We start from the raw sequence: 16206 nt of genomic DNA, 5'->3' as shown, positions 1-16206 counted from the left end.
CCAACTTCTGTCCCTTCCGCCCCTTCCCCCAAGCAAACTGGGCCCTTCTGGTGGTGGTTCTTGGGTGGGTGGGCTTGTGTATGTTCTAGGACTCTGTGGGTCTCTCCAAAGAACTCTCGTGTGAGGCTGGGAGTCTCTCTCGCTGCCTCAACCCCCACAAGTGTTTTCAAACAGTGTTTTGAGGCTTTATTTCCATGCACTGGGATCCTGGGTTGCACAGTCTGTCTTGCTCCCCAGTTATAAGCATCTGGATATGGGACCACCTGGCCAGCCAGCCAAACTTACACACAGTTTCTCGCTTCACACTTGCCCCCTCACTGGGTCTGCCTGTTGCCACCCCGTGCCCGGAGTCTTCCAACTGCTGTCTGGGCTGCCAGGGTCTGCCTGCTGTCATCTTGCGCACCCTGGGGTTCCTTGTGCGCCTGGTGTCACCACTTCTTGTGCTGAGATCCCTCTTGGCTCGGCCACCCAACTCCACCCCGCCTACCAGTCTGGATGAATATGTCTATTTCAGCTCCTTGGCTGTCCAATTTCTATATAGTTTAATTTTCTGTCAGTTCTGGTTGTTATTTTGTTTCTAAATTGTTGTTGCCCTTATTTTGGTTGTGTGAGGAGGCACAATGTGTCTACCTACTCCTCCATCTTGGCCAGAAGTCTAGAACTACAAATCTTTGAAGGCTGCATGTGGTCTATTTCTCCTTTGAAAATAATGCAAATAAACCAAAGGAATGTACCTTCAAACACTTTTTCAACAAAACAACTCCAATGTCACTATTATATCTATGTTCAACTCTTGATGTCCCACTATTTACTCTTGGTGTCCCACTACTTAAGTCTGCTAGGCTAGCTACTCATCTGGATAACAGAATATTAAAAAGGCAGTAGGGACAACAGTGGGGTGATTGTGTTGGGAGGCGGGTATAAGGGTAAGAGGATTAAATGGTAATGGAAAAAAATACAGCACTTTTTTTTAAAGAGTAGGTGAAGGGGTTAGCCAAATAATATATATGGATAATTTAGAGACACAGAGAATAATGCCCTGATAGTCAGAGGATGAGGTTGGGGTATGGGTGGAGGCAAGCAAAGGTAGGTGGGGAAACGGGGACATCCATAATAGTGTCAACAACAAAAATAAATAAATAAAAGATAGAAAACAGCCCTGACTGGTGTGGCTCTGTGGACTGAGTGGTGGCCTGCAAACCAAACGGTCACTGGTTCAATCCCCAGTCACAGAACATGCCTGGGTTGCAGGCCAGATCCCCAGTATGGGGGTGCAGAAGAGGCAACCACACATTGATGTTTCTCTCCCTCTCTTTCTCTTTCTTCCCCTCGCTCTAAAAATAAATATTTTTAAAAATAAAAATAAAAGACTCCATTAAAAATAGAAAACAAACAAAAAGTTAGTATTGCACTATCAATAAAACAAAATTAAATTTTTCTGCCCCATTATAGATGACAAAAGAATCTGAAACTGTTACCACCATAAAAGTTATCAGATAAACTTCTGGTTCTTAAAGAATTGCTCTCTGGGAAACTGACTACTCAGAATTAAGTCATTTCCTGCCTTTTTCAAATAACTGAGGTTTGAGAAGTTCAGAATCACATGCTAACTGCACAGAAGTTTTAAGCCACCCAACTTTGTTCTTAGAAGAAGAAATCAGCAAAGAGCAGATGGCCAGAAAATGCCATCTGCACCTGTGTTCAAGTGATGCAAAGAGCCGGCAGGTGGCTGCGAGGTATGGTGAAGCCCACCTGGCCAAGATTCTGCCATAAGTGCACTGCCACCCATTTCTCATGTATCCCAAGTCCAAGGACAAGGCTGCACACCAGCTCAAGTTTCCTCACCTCCTCACAGAAAGCAGGGGCACAGCAAAACACTTTGGTGTTGGTCAGAAAGTAACCTCTGCAGATCTAATGTCTACAATTCAGTAAGTAGAAAAAAAGAAAACTAAATTTCATTAATTAAAAGATCAAATTTTCTAAATCTGCTCTGTCCAATTTCAGAAGAAATTTCAGTCTTCTAACACCTGAAGACTTCTATGTTCTCTTATTTATATATGCTAAGACAAATTCCACTGATAAATTTTAAACAGCCAGATTCCTCATAGTTCTTAGCAAAGAAAAAAAGTGCTAGAAACACCTTAGGAAAACAGGCAGTCCCTTTACCCTCTCTCATGGTTTTCTTCCTTCAAGTACTATTTCTTGAGAGTGGTTTATAAATGTGGAATGTTTTTATCCCTGGTAAAAACAGTTATCATGTCTGGGTGGGACAGTAGAGCAGAAATAAAGGGCAAAAGCATATTATGAGGAAAATGCAAGTCCCCATGAAGAGGATCAATATGCAATCCCAACACCTGGGCAGGGAATAGATACCACATTTACTGAGAAGGGTCACTGCTGTGCAGAGCTGGATGGAGCCTTAAACACTTGATCCAGATATGACCCAATCAATGCTACAAGTCACTCACCGGGACAAGGGCGACGGCTCTCCTATAAAGAACTCTTTGTTTTGTTACTTTCCCCATTTTAGGAATATTACTGACCAAATGTGAACCCTAAGAAAGCCTCTCAGATCAGTATATATGTTTTAGAAGCATATGACCTCACAGCCCTAAAAATAAAGGCAGTCTCCTCCCTTTATAAGGGTCTCCAAGATACCTTAACACTGGATTAATACAGATCATTCTCAAAAAACCCTGAGACTCCTATAAATTTGAAGTTTACCCTTGCTCTAGTCTTACTAACCTCCTCAAGTAGAAAACTTTGAGGCCAAGTTAAAAACTGAATGCAAGCAAATTTCTATTTTTAAGACTCTTAAATAAAACCTCTTTTTAAAAAGGGGAGGTGTACTAACCTGGATGAAAGCCTCCTGTCACTTGAGATTTAAAATCTGGAGAGAAAAATGAATTTGCTCTTTCAGGCTTCTAAATAATAATTTACATATTTTGGGGGTAAAGGTGGAAGCTACTTTTTCACTGTCCCATTCATGGAGAGAGTGGTAAATTCATGTCTTCTTTCATCCATTTCAGAAAATACTATACGAGTAAAATGTCTGTGTGTCCTAAGCAATCAGTATGAGTCCCCTCTCTTTCACTTGAGTAATCCTAAATACCCTACTATTAGCCAAAGCCTCTACAATGAAACCACGGTAGAAACAATGAGCAGGGCCTCTGAACCAGAGCCACCTGATGAAAAGCAGGAGGGTGGGCACACAACAGGACACTATTTCCATGAAAATAAGATAGGGCCAAAGGAAGTGGGAAAGGAGTACTAAATAGGGTTAGTTGTCACTCATTTTATTCAGGCCGAAGTTCCCACTAAATTAAAGGGGCTTCATTATTTTTGGCACACACTTACACAACATAAACATCCTAAGGGGAGTGAGAAGACTTCTCAGTCTTCAGAAAAGCAAGGGGAGGAAGAGGGCAGGCAGCAGGGTTCAAAGCTAGAGATTAGGAAAGAAACCATTTATTTTAAAGGCTTAGGGAAAATAGCAGCAGTCCAAAGAGGTCACTGAGAGAATACGCACTCCCAAATTACCTGTCAGGTTCCAGTCCACAGCCCCATTGCCTTGGGTTGTGGCCTCCACAGTCTGCCCAAAATAAACAAGAAGCTGGTGGTATCTGCCTGGGAGACCTCCCAACAAAATCCCAAATGTGTGGAAGTTAGGGGCTCATATTCACTGTTGTGGGTTACTTTTCCTCCGGAGTCAGACTGAAAGGAACCCAAGAGTGTAGGACTTGGAAGGATCCTACAACTGTCCTACTGCCCAGAAGGCAAGACTCACTGGAGCATGTCACAGTAGTAACATTTTCTGAATGTGTAACCCTAAGACAAAAACTTAGCATGTTTTACTTTATTTAATACTGATGATCCTATTAGCTACTACTGTTGGTCCCATTTTTTTTCAACTAAGGACTTTGAGATTCAGCAAAATAACTTTTACCACAATGTCCCTTACCTACTATATACTAGAACAGGGCCAGCTGGCCCCAAAGCCTACACTTTCAACCACTAGACCAGCAGTTCTCAAACTTTTTAGTCTCAGGATTTGTTTATACTCATCAAAATTAAAAACTCCAAAAAGTTTTTTTGTTCAGGTAGGTTATATCAGTATGTACCACATTAAAAATTAAAACTGAATAATTAAAGGGGGAGAGGAGGGAAAGAAACAAAATAAAACTCCTCTGATCTAACTTAGAGAGTGAGCAAGGAATCCCTCATTAACAGTCTATGATATGCTGCTCACAGAAGAAAAAAATCTATCAACCTCCACACTTTCAAACATAAGATGAAGAAGTTAACAATAAAATGGTGTTAAGAGTCATCAAGCATCACAGTGTTGGATTGATCCTCATATCATTCTTTTTTTAAAAAAACTCTTTACGGCCTTAGGTGAGAGAAATAACATGTACAGGTTATAGTCCCATTATCTGCAGCTTTGGGAATATCAACTAATAGGTGTATTTTCAGGGCAGAAGACTCAGTAGGGTGTCTGGCATATAAACATTCAAATGCTGACAGTAATCTCTGCTAGTATTATTAGCTATACAGAAGGAGAGAAAGACTAAGTAGAGAATTTTCCACTTCCACAAAACTTAGCAAAGTTTTCTGAAGACATGTTTTCTCCCCTTACTCTAGAAATAAGGTTCTTTTCAAAGTGAATAAGGGAATGGCTTTACTTATGCTGACCAAGACTAAAAACTATCTTCAAATATTTATTTTCCCAGTACAATGTTTACATTTCTTTCTGTATTCACAACAGCCTTGAAAAGAACAGTTAGTGCAGACACTAAAGTCAAAAAGCACAGCTTGAAGCCTTGATTCTGCTGGAAAAAAGGAAACGACCTTCACTGTGTGGTGCTACAATTTATATAATGAATTAGAATCACAAGACAATCAGGTAAGTTTTAGATTATGATGGGTAGGGGAAAATCAGTCAAGGTGATACAAATTACCTCTGAAGCCAAAGACATAGGCAGATTGTCTACTGAAGGCTCACTACTATTTTCCATCTTCCTAGGATACTCATTGTCCACCTCCAGAGGCCTGCAGTCCACATATCCACATGCTGCAACAACAGTTCCTCCACCTTTTCCCCTTGGTGTAAAATAATGAGTGGCCTTCCTATAGCACAGGAAGGGCCAGAGTCCCAGACATAAGTAAGAAGAAGAGTCAAGGAGGGTGACTGCTTTGCTGACATTTATAGGTTAAGAGGCAGAAGCCACTGTGCGGGCACCAAAGCTGGTTCCCCCAGTACAGTTCCCCCAGTACAGAGCTGCTACAGTAGACTTCTCCAATAGTGATGGCCAAACAAGGAACTGATTAACAACTCCAACCTATCTGAATGAATTCTGAATTCACTCCTGGAGTTTAAGTTAGAGATTCACTGGAAATTCTACCTGCCATTATTTAAGGCAAACAAGTCTTCAGAATCACATTTATCTTAACCTTTTTTAGTGAACAGAGTTTATGGAAAGTAAGTAATATGCCCTAAGTTCAATTAGGCAGAGAGTACTCAGACTGAGAAAGTAGCTAGCAACCTCCAGGGAACTTAAATTACAGCAACTAAGAACCCAACACATAGTATACCAGCTATTATGGAGTTAACTTCTGCTTTAATATTTCTTAAGTTATACTGCATTATTATAAAAGTAATATAGTGAAAAGAACTCTATAGAGTCAAATGATATTCCAGTGAAAAATACTTTAGGACTTCTGTCAATGAAGAAGGTAACTGTTTCCATTTATATCCTATATATAAAATGTCTTCACGAATGTGTTTTCCTTTTGGGTCATCCAAGTTACAAAACAGAAGGGAAAGAAATCACACTTTCCCCCACTAAGAGAATTTAAAACTACGGGGAACAGGGTCTAGGGGTGCTTGTGTATAGCAGGAGCTTATGCCGCATGGAAATCTATATACCTTACTGATACTTTTATATTTTTAAAAAGCACTTCCATCCTCATTTAATGTCTGTCTATTTGTTGAACATCAACTGTGTGAAGGATGACAGTACTGTGTGGCTATCACTGTATTTGAGCACTTAGCTGCAGAGACACTGTGGAACCTGTCATGGGATTGTCAGAACGGCTTCACCTCTGGCCCTGACTACCAGGCCCTGTACCATCACTAAAAAAAAAAAAAAAAAAAAAAAAAAAAAAAAAAAAAAACTAGATCCTCTCTTAATCCAGTGATTAAGTATCTCCAGGAATTAAGGGAGACAACCATGATTAAAAGGACAATAAGCAAAAGCCCTACCAGAGGCACCAAGGAATAAGATGGCCAACAGCAATCACACTTAATATGTGTCACTTTATGAACATGACCCTATTTAATCCTGACGCAGATTCTCTCTTGACCGAACTCTAGCCAGTCTTCTCCAAGCCCTCTTCTCAACTAGGCCTTAAACTTGGCCTGAGCACACACACACAGTTTCTGTAACAGCTCAAGGCTGCATCCCTAAAGTGACCATACCCTCTGTTAAAGCACCTGCCTAAGAAAAATCCAAGCTGGCAAAAGTAGTAATTGTGTGACTGTTCCAGCCAATGCCTGAAGACAAGGCCCATCTTCCAGTCTCTGTGAGAGGGCAGGAGCCTAACTTCAGTAAGAGCTAGTGAGAAAACCCAGATGGAATTCACATGGCCCAATACCCACTTCCCTACTCTACAGAGGTCCAGTTCATTCCCCTCCCCACTCCCTCATTCTCCCTTTAAAACACCCAGTTGCCTCTACCAATTAAGGTTGAGTCCAGTTCATGCTGGACTTTTCGCACTCCGTTCATCTTTGACAATCTTCACCACCACCTCATGAACAGGCACTACTGGGATTACCTTAATCTAGAGCTGAAAAAATGACTTGCTAGATTCAGCCTTTTCCCCAGGGTTCTGTCTATTTGATGGCAGGCCAGGCAAACAGTGATCTTCTCACCCCTAAACACTTCCTTTAAACTACATGGCCCCCCTTAAAGGACCCAGAAAGCAAGGCAGAGGGACAAGGGCCAAGAGGGGAGGTCATTAGATGCTACACAAAAAACAGCATCAGGGCATAGTCCCCAAGGCACTCCCAAAACTGTGAGAATAGTGAGCGTACAAGACAGGTTCAAGATGTCTAGGAAAAGAAATCACTGAACCAAAAAATATTCTGCAGATCATTATCCCCTTACTTTCACTCCACAAACCTCCAAGCACTGAATCAATCACCTCCCAAAGGCAACAACTACCAATTTTGTTCAGCAGAAATGGATTTCAATTGCTCTGACTAAAAAGACATCCATCCTACTGCTCTTTTTGTTATCGGGCATGTTAGTCACTCCTAGTACTGATGGAGGGAATTTCTCAATATACTGTACCTAACATGCTTTTCTTTCTACCTCAGGATGGCCACTGTATTCATTAAAAGTCTAAGTTAATTTCTTGTCATTTCTTTTGTTCACTGGATTAAGAGAGGATCCGGGTTTATGTAGATACTTTTTGGTGTTTAAAGTTTCCCAGTGTATTTCAGTGATTTCAGAGAAGTAAAAAAGAGCTGCTCCAATTTTGTTTGGGGTGGGGTGCGGTGCGGGGCACTGTCACTTTTAAGCAGACCTTCCTTGGTGGTGAGAAGCCACAGAGTGGCATTAGAAGCTACAGAGTCCAGAGTGAGCTTTGAGTGAAACCCTGGTTCAGGGGCAGCCCTGCCACCTCCAAGCTATGCGATGCTGCCCTCTCTGATTTTCGTAACAACTCCAAAAGCTGACAAAGAGCAGGAGGAGATCACCAATATTAATTCATGCCACTTCTTTCTGTTTCAATCCATTTCTGGCAAACTTAAAAAGTACAGAAGTTAAAGGAGACAGAAGTCTGACATGAAGGAGCAAGAAGGGAAGAGAGAATAGAGAGGAAAGGCTTAATCTGAGCCTGAATTATAGTGAATAACCAGAAAATGACAGCTTTTTTCCTTTTCAAACTTAATTTCATCTGAGTCACCTATTCCAGAAACAGGCTCTGGACCTTGAGCAATTCAAAAGGAGTGGCAGAGAAAGGAAAAGAAACACCCACAATCTTTAAAGTGTGCATTCATCAGCATGTTCAATAAAACACTAAGCAGCCCTTCCCCCAGACTACTCCAGACCTGTTTTCTACTTATCACTACCGAACATTTCCCAACCATGTACCCCGATCCATAAAAGAGACAACAATTAGTAATAGGGACAAAAACTCACATTAGGTAAGGTCTAAGTGACTTAATTAATTTGGAGCAATAATGCACTTTTCTAAATCTGAATCCATGTAACCAACGTAATTTAATCAAATAATTTAAAAGAGGGCACAGCCCTCATTACCCAGATTGGGAGAGGGAGAGCAGCTTATTACTGCTGTAGTGAATCAACAGCCCTGGTCCAATTTTTGCATCTCTCAGAAACCATACCCCACCACTCACAATGTGTCTGACCCCACCACTCACAATGTGTCTGACCCACAAACACACATCCACCCCAACTGAAAGAAAATGCACTAGAGGTCAAAATGGCAGCTCTTCCAGGTGACAAATAATTTTACAAGATTATGCTTTACTAGAAGCTTTATTATCTGTGTTTCATGGATTTGTCATAGTGACTAACTTTTCATAATCAAAATCCAAATTGCACAATTGCCCATTTTCCTGTATGTGGACAGCTCATGATAACGTAGTGAGCACGTCACACCTGCCTCAACAGTAAAAATGAGTTGTCAAAGAGAGAAAGGAAGGAAATATGGAAGGGAGAGAGAGAAGAGAGGCAGAGAAGTATTAACTTCTTTGATACCAAACTTTCATTGTGTTTATTTTAATAACTACCTTTCCAAAGTGTTCTTTCAGTCAATTCCCTTTAGTAAATATATACCCACCATGTTCCAAGTCCAAGTCCAGTAAGTGTTGTCAGCAAAGGCTCTACAGGTCTCACAGAGCTACATCAGAACAGTGGAGATCAACAATCATTACACCAAAATGTGAAGTGTCATCAAGTTAGAACAGGGCACAGGGAACACACCGCAAAGGAGTTTATCTTGTGTAGGACAATAAGAAAAAAAATACTGAATGTAACTTCTCTGAATAATTGAGAGTGAGAACTAAATTCAAAATACATCAATATCAGTTATGTATCAGGTATAATGATAAGCAAGGGGGACAGACAGTGGAGATTCTTCTCCAGCACTAATCCAAGATCAAATGTAAAAATGCAACAGTGCCACATGCTATAGTAGCAAGAGACAGTGCTCAGAGTGCCTACATTTGTGACCAGGATCTAGCAGAGGACGTCAGGGAAAGACTGGAAAAGTCTTCTGTGCCTGACATGCAGGAACAAGACAAGAAGCAGCGGCAGGCAGATGGCCAGTGCAATGGCAGTATGAAGATAGACCAAGTCAGGGGCTGGATAAGCCAGGCCTCGAGTCACATTAAAGAGTTTGGCCTTCATCCTATCAGCACTGGGCAACTACTGAAGAAGGGTAGCACAGATTGAGTTGTTCAGAACAGATTCCTATAGCTAAACTGTAGGGAACAGATCAGATGCAGAGAGGCCAGTTAGGAGGAAGGTTACTGCTGGCACTGTGTGAAAACAATTTGGAAGGAATGCTAACCTCAGCAGAAGCAGCTCTAGAATTTTTAGCTCTGAAAGTATTTCATATCAATTTGTTTTAATGGAATAAAACACCTGTAAATAAACTTCTGGAGAGTGTAACAGAGAACACCATCAGTAAAAAGAAGTTTGGAAAAGTGGATTTCTCCCCTGCAGAAAAAGCATCACTCATCCTGACAGTAATTCAGCAACCATTCAAAACTGTCCTGAGATTTCGGTGTCACTATTACAATTACCTGTCACCCAGAATTCATCCATCATATTCATACATCTCTCAAATGTACGCACTTCTCTCTGAAGTAGTTTCAAAACCCCAATGGATGCCTGAAACTGAGGATAGTACCAAACCCTATATATAATACATTTTTCCGTACACATACATACTTGGGATAAAGTTTAATTTATAAATTAAGTACAGTAAGAGATTAAAAATAACTAGTAACACAGTGGAACAATAATAATGATATACAGTTGACCCTTGAACAATATGGTCCGAACCACATGCGTCCATTCATACATGGATGTCTTCTGACAAATATACGAGTACAGCTGGCCTTCTGTTATCTCCAAGTTTCACATCCACAGACTCAACCAACCACAGATCAAAAACGGTATTTTCAATCCACTGCTGGGAATCTGTGGCTGTGGAAGACTGAGTGTATGCACTGTTGTAAACCACTCGAATTGGAGCAACCAAGGATTTTGGTATTCCACACAGGGAGAGGAGGTGCCTGGAAGCAATCCCCAGGGCATACTGAGAAATGATTGCAGTTAAGTTTTGGGGGAGTCAAAAGTTACATGAAGAATTTTGCTTGTGTGGGGGTTGGGGGAAGGGTCAATGGCCCTAACCTAAGGTTAAACTACTGTGATAAATTATGTGAATGTGGTCACTCTTCTCAGGGGATCCCTTACTAAAGAAGTCATTTTTAGGCTCGATGCTTTCTGGTGCAACACATTTTCTGTTCAAGTTTTCCACCCACAAATTTAATGCTCTCCCATCATTTAACTAAGCATTTACACACTGGGCTATAACCTTTGCTGTTTGAGGTGTGACAACAAAATTAGCACAAATTTCTTTTCCCTTCTTCACTATTCTTACTGTAGATCTTAGCAAATTCAGCATATGATTATTTTTTCTTATTGAGAACTTTAACCTTTCCCTTCAAGGAAGCACTTTCTGGCTTCTCTTTGGCATATCCAAATAGCTAGTAGCATCACTACTTTTGAGCTTTGGGGCCATTATTTAGTAAAATAGGTCATTGTGAACACAAGCCCTGAGATACCTAGACAGCTAATCTGATAACCAAGATGACTACAAAGTGACTAAGGGCAGGTAAGGTATTCAGTGTGGACATGCTGGACAAAGGGGTGATTCTTGTCCTGGGTAGAACAGAGTTGGGGGGGGGTGGGATTTCATCAGACACACTACTCAGAACAATGCAAAATTTAAAACTCATGAATTGTTTATTTCTGAAATTTCCCACTTAATATTTTTAGACTAAAGTTGATCATAGGTAAGGGGAGACTACTGTACCTCCATTTCTACTTCATTTCTGACTCATACTCCAACGGCACCCAAACTGGTCTCCTTGCCTTCAACCAAACTGTGCTCCATGCCACCATCCCAGTGCTTCTGGAGGGCTTTCCAATACAAACTGTCTCTTTCTCCCGCTTTAAACCCTTCATCTCTCACCTTCAGGATAAGTATGCGCTCCTTGGCTTAGAGCACAGGGTCTCCTGTGGGCCAGCTAGCCTGCTTGCCTTTTTGTTTTGGACCCCAACAAATGACTAAGAGTGATTTGGGATATTCTGGGAAGGGTTTACTCTAAAACCTACAGATTTTCCATCTGATCACAGCAGAAAACCTTAGTATAAAAATAAAGTAGGTGGTTTATAGTTGGTGCCCTCACCAGGCTGTTCAACAGGCTTCTGCTCAGACACTGTTGAATAAAGACTTTTATCTCTGACAACGTCCACCTGTCTGGTACAGAAACAAAGATACACAAGGCCAGATTTGGCAAAAATAATTAGTCTGGAAGTTTGCCATGGGTGACCCCATTCATCCCTGCAAGATTGCTCTCCCCATTTCTACTCCCTCTTTCTGCCCTAGAAGTGTCCTACTTTCTGGTCCAACCCCTCCTTGCCATCTGAACAGGGATTTCATTTATACAGCAACTGTAACTCAGTCACTACACTATAGTTACACCTTTGCATGTTAAGCCTTTTGCCTTACATAAAGAAAAGACAAAGGGCATTGGTGCTAGTCAAAGAAATGTTAAGTTCTGGCCAGTGAGAGGGGAGATGGTATAATTTTAGTCTGATTTCTTCTCTGTCTTTAAAACACCCTGAGCACAAACACTGGTCAAAACATATGCTAACTGAGCCTAGCCTTTTCTGACTAGGCTCAGTTAGCCTTTTCCTCTTTTCTCCAGGTCCACAGATGCTGAACTCGGCTCATCTACAACACTCTGTTCAAACAGTCTTGCATCTGAAGAACTCAAAGCCCATTTTCTCAGGGCTTTCTGTCTTCCACAACCATCCAGGCTTTAGCTCCAGCCAGACCACAGTGCAGTGACCATGCTGTTCCTTAAACAGCATGACCAGTGAAAAGACCCAGAATTTCTTTCTCTGAGAAGCAACAATGGAAGGCAGATGGGTAACAAGTGCTGGCTGCATAGTCATAGCAACTCACCCTGTATATAAGGCCAAGGGAGTGTGGAGAAGGCAGGCCAGTTCTCAGAGAGCAACTCGCAGGTCCTTGAGTTTACCAATGTGTGCATGGGTGAATGAGTAATAATCACTGTCCATCTGGCAAACTAATCATGGCTGAACTGGTACACAATTACAGATACAAAAAAATGAAAATGGAAAAAATATAAATTTGGGCTTCCTATGTAATAAAGCTAACTACAATCTTCTAGGTTAACTACTGGATATTAGTACTGAATTACCAATCAGCATAATAGCCATCATAGAGGTACGTAATAATGCACTTCAGATTTACCTTGTAGTTTTTTATAGTTTTTTTTTAATACGACAGTAAACTTTATACATGCAATGATCAGCTGCTATAATGTAAAAAAAAAGGGTGGGGGCGGACGCGACATTTTACTAGGTCATTGCCTTCTTTGCATTTTCCATAACTGATTTTTACAGATTATGGTAAAATAATCTGTAAAATGAAGATTTTTACAGATTTTTACAGACAAAAGTAGTTACAAAATTTTAATTTTCTCTATTATTAAAGAAATTATGGTATGATTCTCTGTATAATGGATAATGAATCAGCTAACTCATAGCATCTCTTTTCTATCAATAGTCTCAATAATAATAGAGGAAAAAATGTTAAAGAAATTCTTACCAGATACTCTTGCAGGCAAGCTCAGTTAAATTCATTAACTGCTATCACATGCCAGATCTGTCCTTTAGTTCTCCAGCCCTCTGAGGTCAATATTACAATTCCATGGCTGCAGTTCACAGAACAAAGTTTCCAGGAGGTGAAGTACTTTTTCAAGGTCATACTGCCAGTATGTGAAAGAACTGGGACTCAGAAACATCAGACTGAAAATCTGTCTGCTTTTTCTATAGTCACTCATGAAAAAAGCATAGGCACCGGGAGTTGTGAGCCCTGAGGAGGAGACAAGGCGCTGGTCAGCTGCCATGGGCTGGTGCTATGGAAGGCCATCTGCCCACAGGATACTTCATTTTCAAAGAAAAGCTTGATGGGATGTTTTTCAGGTAAGAAAAATTAAATTTTGAAGTGGTAATACATACCTTGTCCAAGGTTTCCAAACTAGTAAGTGGAAGCAAGAATATTTAAAGCTCAGTCTGTCTGGTTCCAAAATTCCTGTTCTTCCCACTGCCCCATGTGCTGTCCGTACATTTTGTCCTTTGACCTATTAAAGTGAGAGCCACAGGGGGCTGGCAGGCAAATCGTCTGTATCTCCTGGACTCCTCTCTTCTTCCTCAACATCACAGCATCTGCTGCTGCTCCAACCTCAACTACCTTATCAGTGCCCACTGCCTGATTTCCAAGAGACCCAGATCTAATTCTAAGCTTGACACCAACCTGCTGGATACACCTCACAGAGGATGTTTAACCTCTCTGGGCCCAGGAAAGTATGGGTCTTCTACAAGCCTTACACACTGCAGTTTCCTGACACCCCTTTCATCACTCTGCTGAGAAGCCAGGCCTTTCCGGACTATCACCAGCAACTTCCTCCCTCAGTCAGAGGTCAGGTACAAGCTCCATGCCTGGGCTTGGCAGCTTTTGTGCTCCTGTTAACATTTGAGACCCCTGCGGCCAGGGCTGGGGCATCCTGGAAGCCTGCCTGCCTACTAGTCACAAAGGCTGGCTTTCAAATGAGTGGGATATTTCACAACTAGCATCCCACCAATTCTAATCCACAGTACCAAAAGTCACCTGGAAAGGTTCTCTGGGATGCTGTGATGCTGACTCAGAGGTCAAGTGATGCAGGACCCTCAGCCAGGAAGAGGGCTGCTAAATCCTAACCATAGTAAGGACAACAGCTCCAAGATTGCACGTTCATCTTTCCAAGTCCACCAGCATGTAAACGTGGTTGGGAGCGGAGGAGGGAGAAGACTAACAGCTAACTAAAATCACACTACAATCCCAGGAAGTTGAGGCCTCACTTTCCTTTCTGTCAACACAGCCAGAGAAGAGGGAAAATGTAGCTGAGCAGGGGCTGGGAGGGGAGAGACCAAGAAGGAAAAAACACCCTGAATTTTGTAACATCCCATCTTCTGAGTAGCAAAACGTGAACCATTATTAATCTCAAAATGGTAAAGCCTTTATTTCTGAAATGGTCACCTACCATTTTTCCCTCAGCCCCAAGCCACTCAATACCACCTTCATTATATTCCTGAGGGATAATCAGTTCTCAAAAAAATACAATCAACCTGAGAATAAGTAAGTTCTGGAAAGTTTATGAAGGAAAGTATGTGACTTACTTTAGCCCTAGGACCACAGTCAATGACACACCAGCTACTTTTTGTGGGCTTTCTGAGCCCCTTTCAGTTCCCACTGAGTTAAAAATTAACAACAAATTATATTAAAATCTATACCTCTTCCTTCATTGCTGGCCTTACTGTTTATATTACCATAGAAATTGCAGAACCAGCTTCCTCTCCCCAATTCTGAAAAAAATAATTCAAAATTAAGAGGCAAATTCACTTTATTGGTAAGGTCACAGAAGATTATGGGACTTTTAATAATTTTCCTTGTCATTTCTGGGGAAAGGGAAGAAAAGTAAAATCCACTAACAGGAACCAAAACTTATTTCATTTAAAAGGAATCTTGAGTGAATAAAAAACAGGAACAGGGTACATCAGGTTCATGTTCAAATCCCTTCCTTTTCCTCTAACCTCCACGCATTATTTCATTTGTAAAAGAGATGATTTTCTGTTCTTTGCTTTGTAATTTTAAGACACTGTCCTATTCAAATCAATGTAAATGTACTCTAACATATATCTGAAATAAAGTCATTCAATATGGATTAAACTTTAAAAAGTTATGGTATCCTTATGAAAAAAAAGTACTTTCGATCACACTAAAACCATTCCCATTTGTTCTACACATGACTGGAACAAGCCCTCAGAAACATGGCCCAGTGCTCATCGGCATGCATCCCACCAGAGTCCTGGAGGCAGTGATCTGCTGTCTGTGATACAGAAAATGACCCTCCAGGGCAACAGGGGATGCATGAGCCAGCAGACCAGCTCCCTTCTCTACCTAACCTTCTTAAACGAGGGCTTCTCTGCAGTGGTACCAAACTGCCTTAAGTTTTAACTCCTGCCTTCTCTGCTATAACCAACACAGTCTGAAAAACTATCCGCACTGCCATCAAAAAGGGGGAAGGGAAGAAGAAGGGTGGGCTCTTCAGTCAGGAAGAGATGGCCTACTAGTCAATTTTACACATCCCTTTACCCCCGACTCAAAACTGAAGCATAACAATATTTCTCACAGAGGAAAACAAAAGAAGTAAACTATGAATATAATCCCCAAACAAACCACTTACCAAACTGTTCTCTGATATCACAATGGCTGAAATCTACAAAATGCCACGCAGACATTTCAAATGATAAAGCAGAAATATGAAAAAAATTTTAGATACAAAGTACATTAAAAAAGCAGAGACTAAACCAAATAAGCCTTTCCTTTTTCTAATCTTGGTCCACAAATACATTATAAAGATGAGTCCCTGGTCCCACTCCACTCCCAGGCTCCCTGAGAAGACTGCTCTTTCCTGCAGGTATAACCACAAAGACCCACGGAGCTGTAGGAGGAGGAGTAAGGACAGGTCCCAGCACCCCAGTCAACTGTCTTCTGCATGCCATCTAGGACTATGCTGGGGGTACAGGAAATGCCTTCAGCACTGGTTAAGATAACTCTCAAGCCAGGAAACACTTTGAGTACCAAAAGAATGTAAGGCAACAGGACATATGAGGTGTGATAAGATTTCATGACAGGGACACACTATTGGAGACAGCACTGGGTCTTCAGTGGGGTGAGGAGCAACTAAACGAAGGTGAAAGGAACTGTCCTGACGGGTATGGTCACAGTGAAGCCCTAGACCAAAGCGGAATA

The 16206-nt window shown here is 41.3% G+C and overlaps 1 protein-coding gene across 50 annotated transcripts in view; it reads right to left on the bottom strand.

The window, feature by feature from the left end:
• The window catches only part of MAP4K4 (mitogen-activated protein kinase kinase kinase kinase 4), a 199304-nt gene that overhangs the window by 144681 nt on the left and 38417 nt on the right, over positions 1 to 16206 (bottom strand). The window contains exon 1 of one of the 50 annotated variants that reach the window (XM_037057288.1): positions 12961 to 12982. The exons of the other annotated variants lie outside the window; for them this stretch is intronic. The gene's annotated coding sequence lies outside the window, so the exon portion shown is untranslated. Of the gene's footprint in view, positions 1 to 12960; positions 12983 to 16206 lie in introns of those variants that run through there. 50 annotated transcript variants of the gene reach the window in all.

The sequence above is a fragment of the Sturnira hondurensis genome, unplaced genomic scaffold (genome assembly GCF_014824575.4).
Source record: "Sturnira hondurensis isolate 20B ecotype Veracruz unplaced genomic scaffold, ASM1482457v3 Scaffold0009664, whole genome shotgun sequence".
NCBI lineage: Eukaryota > Metazoa > Chordata > Mammalia > Chiroptera > Phyllostomidae > Sturnira > Sturnira hondurensis.
The sequence above is the reverse complement of the archived record's forward strand: the minus strand, read 5'-3'. Positions and strand labels throughout refer to the sequence as shown.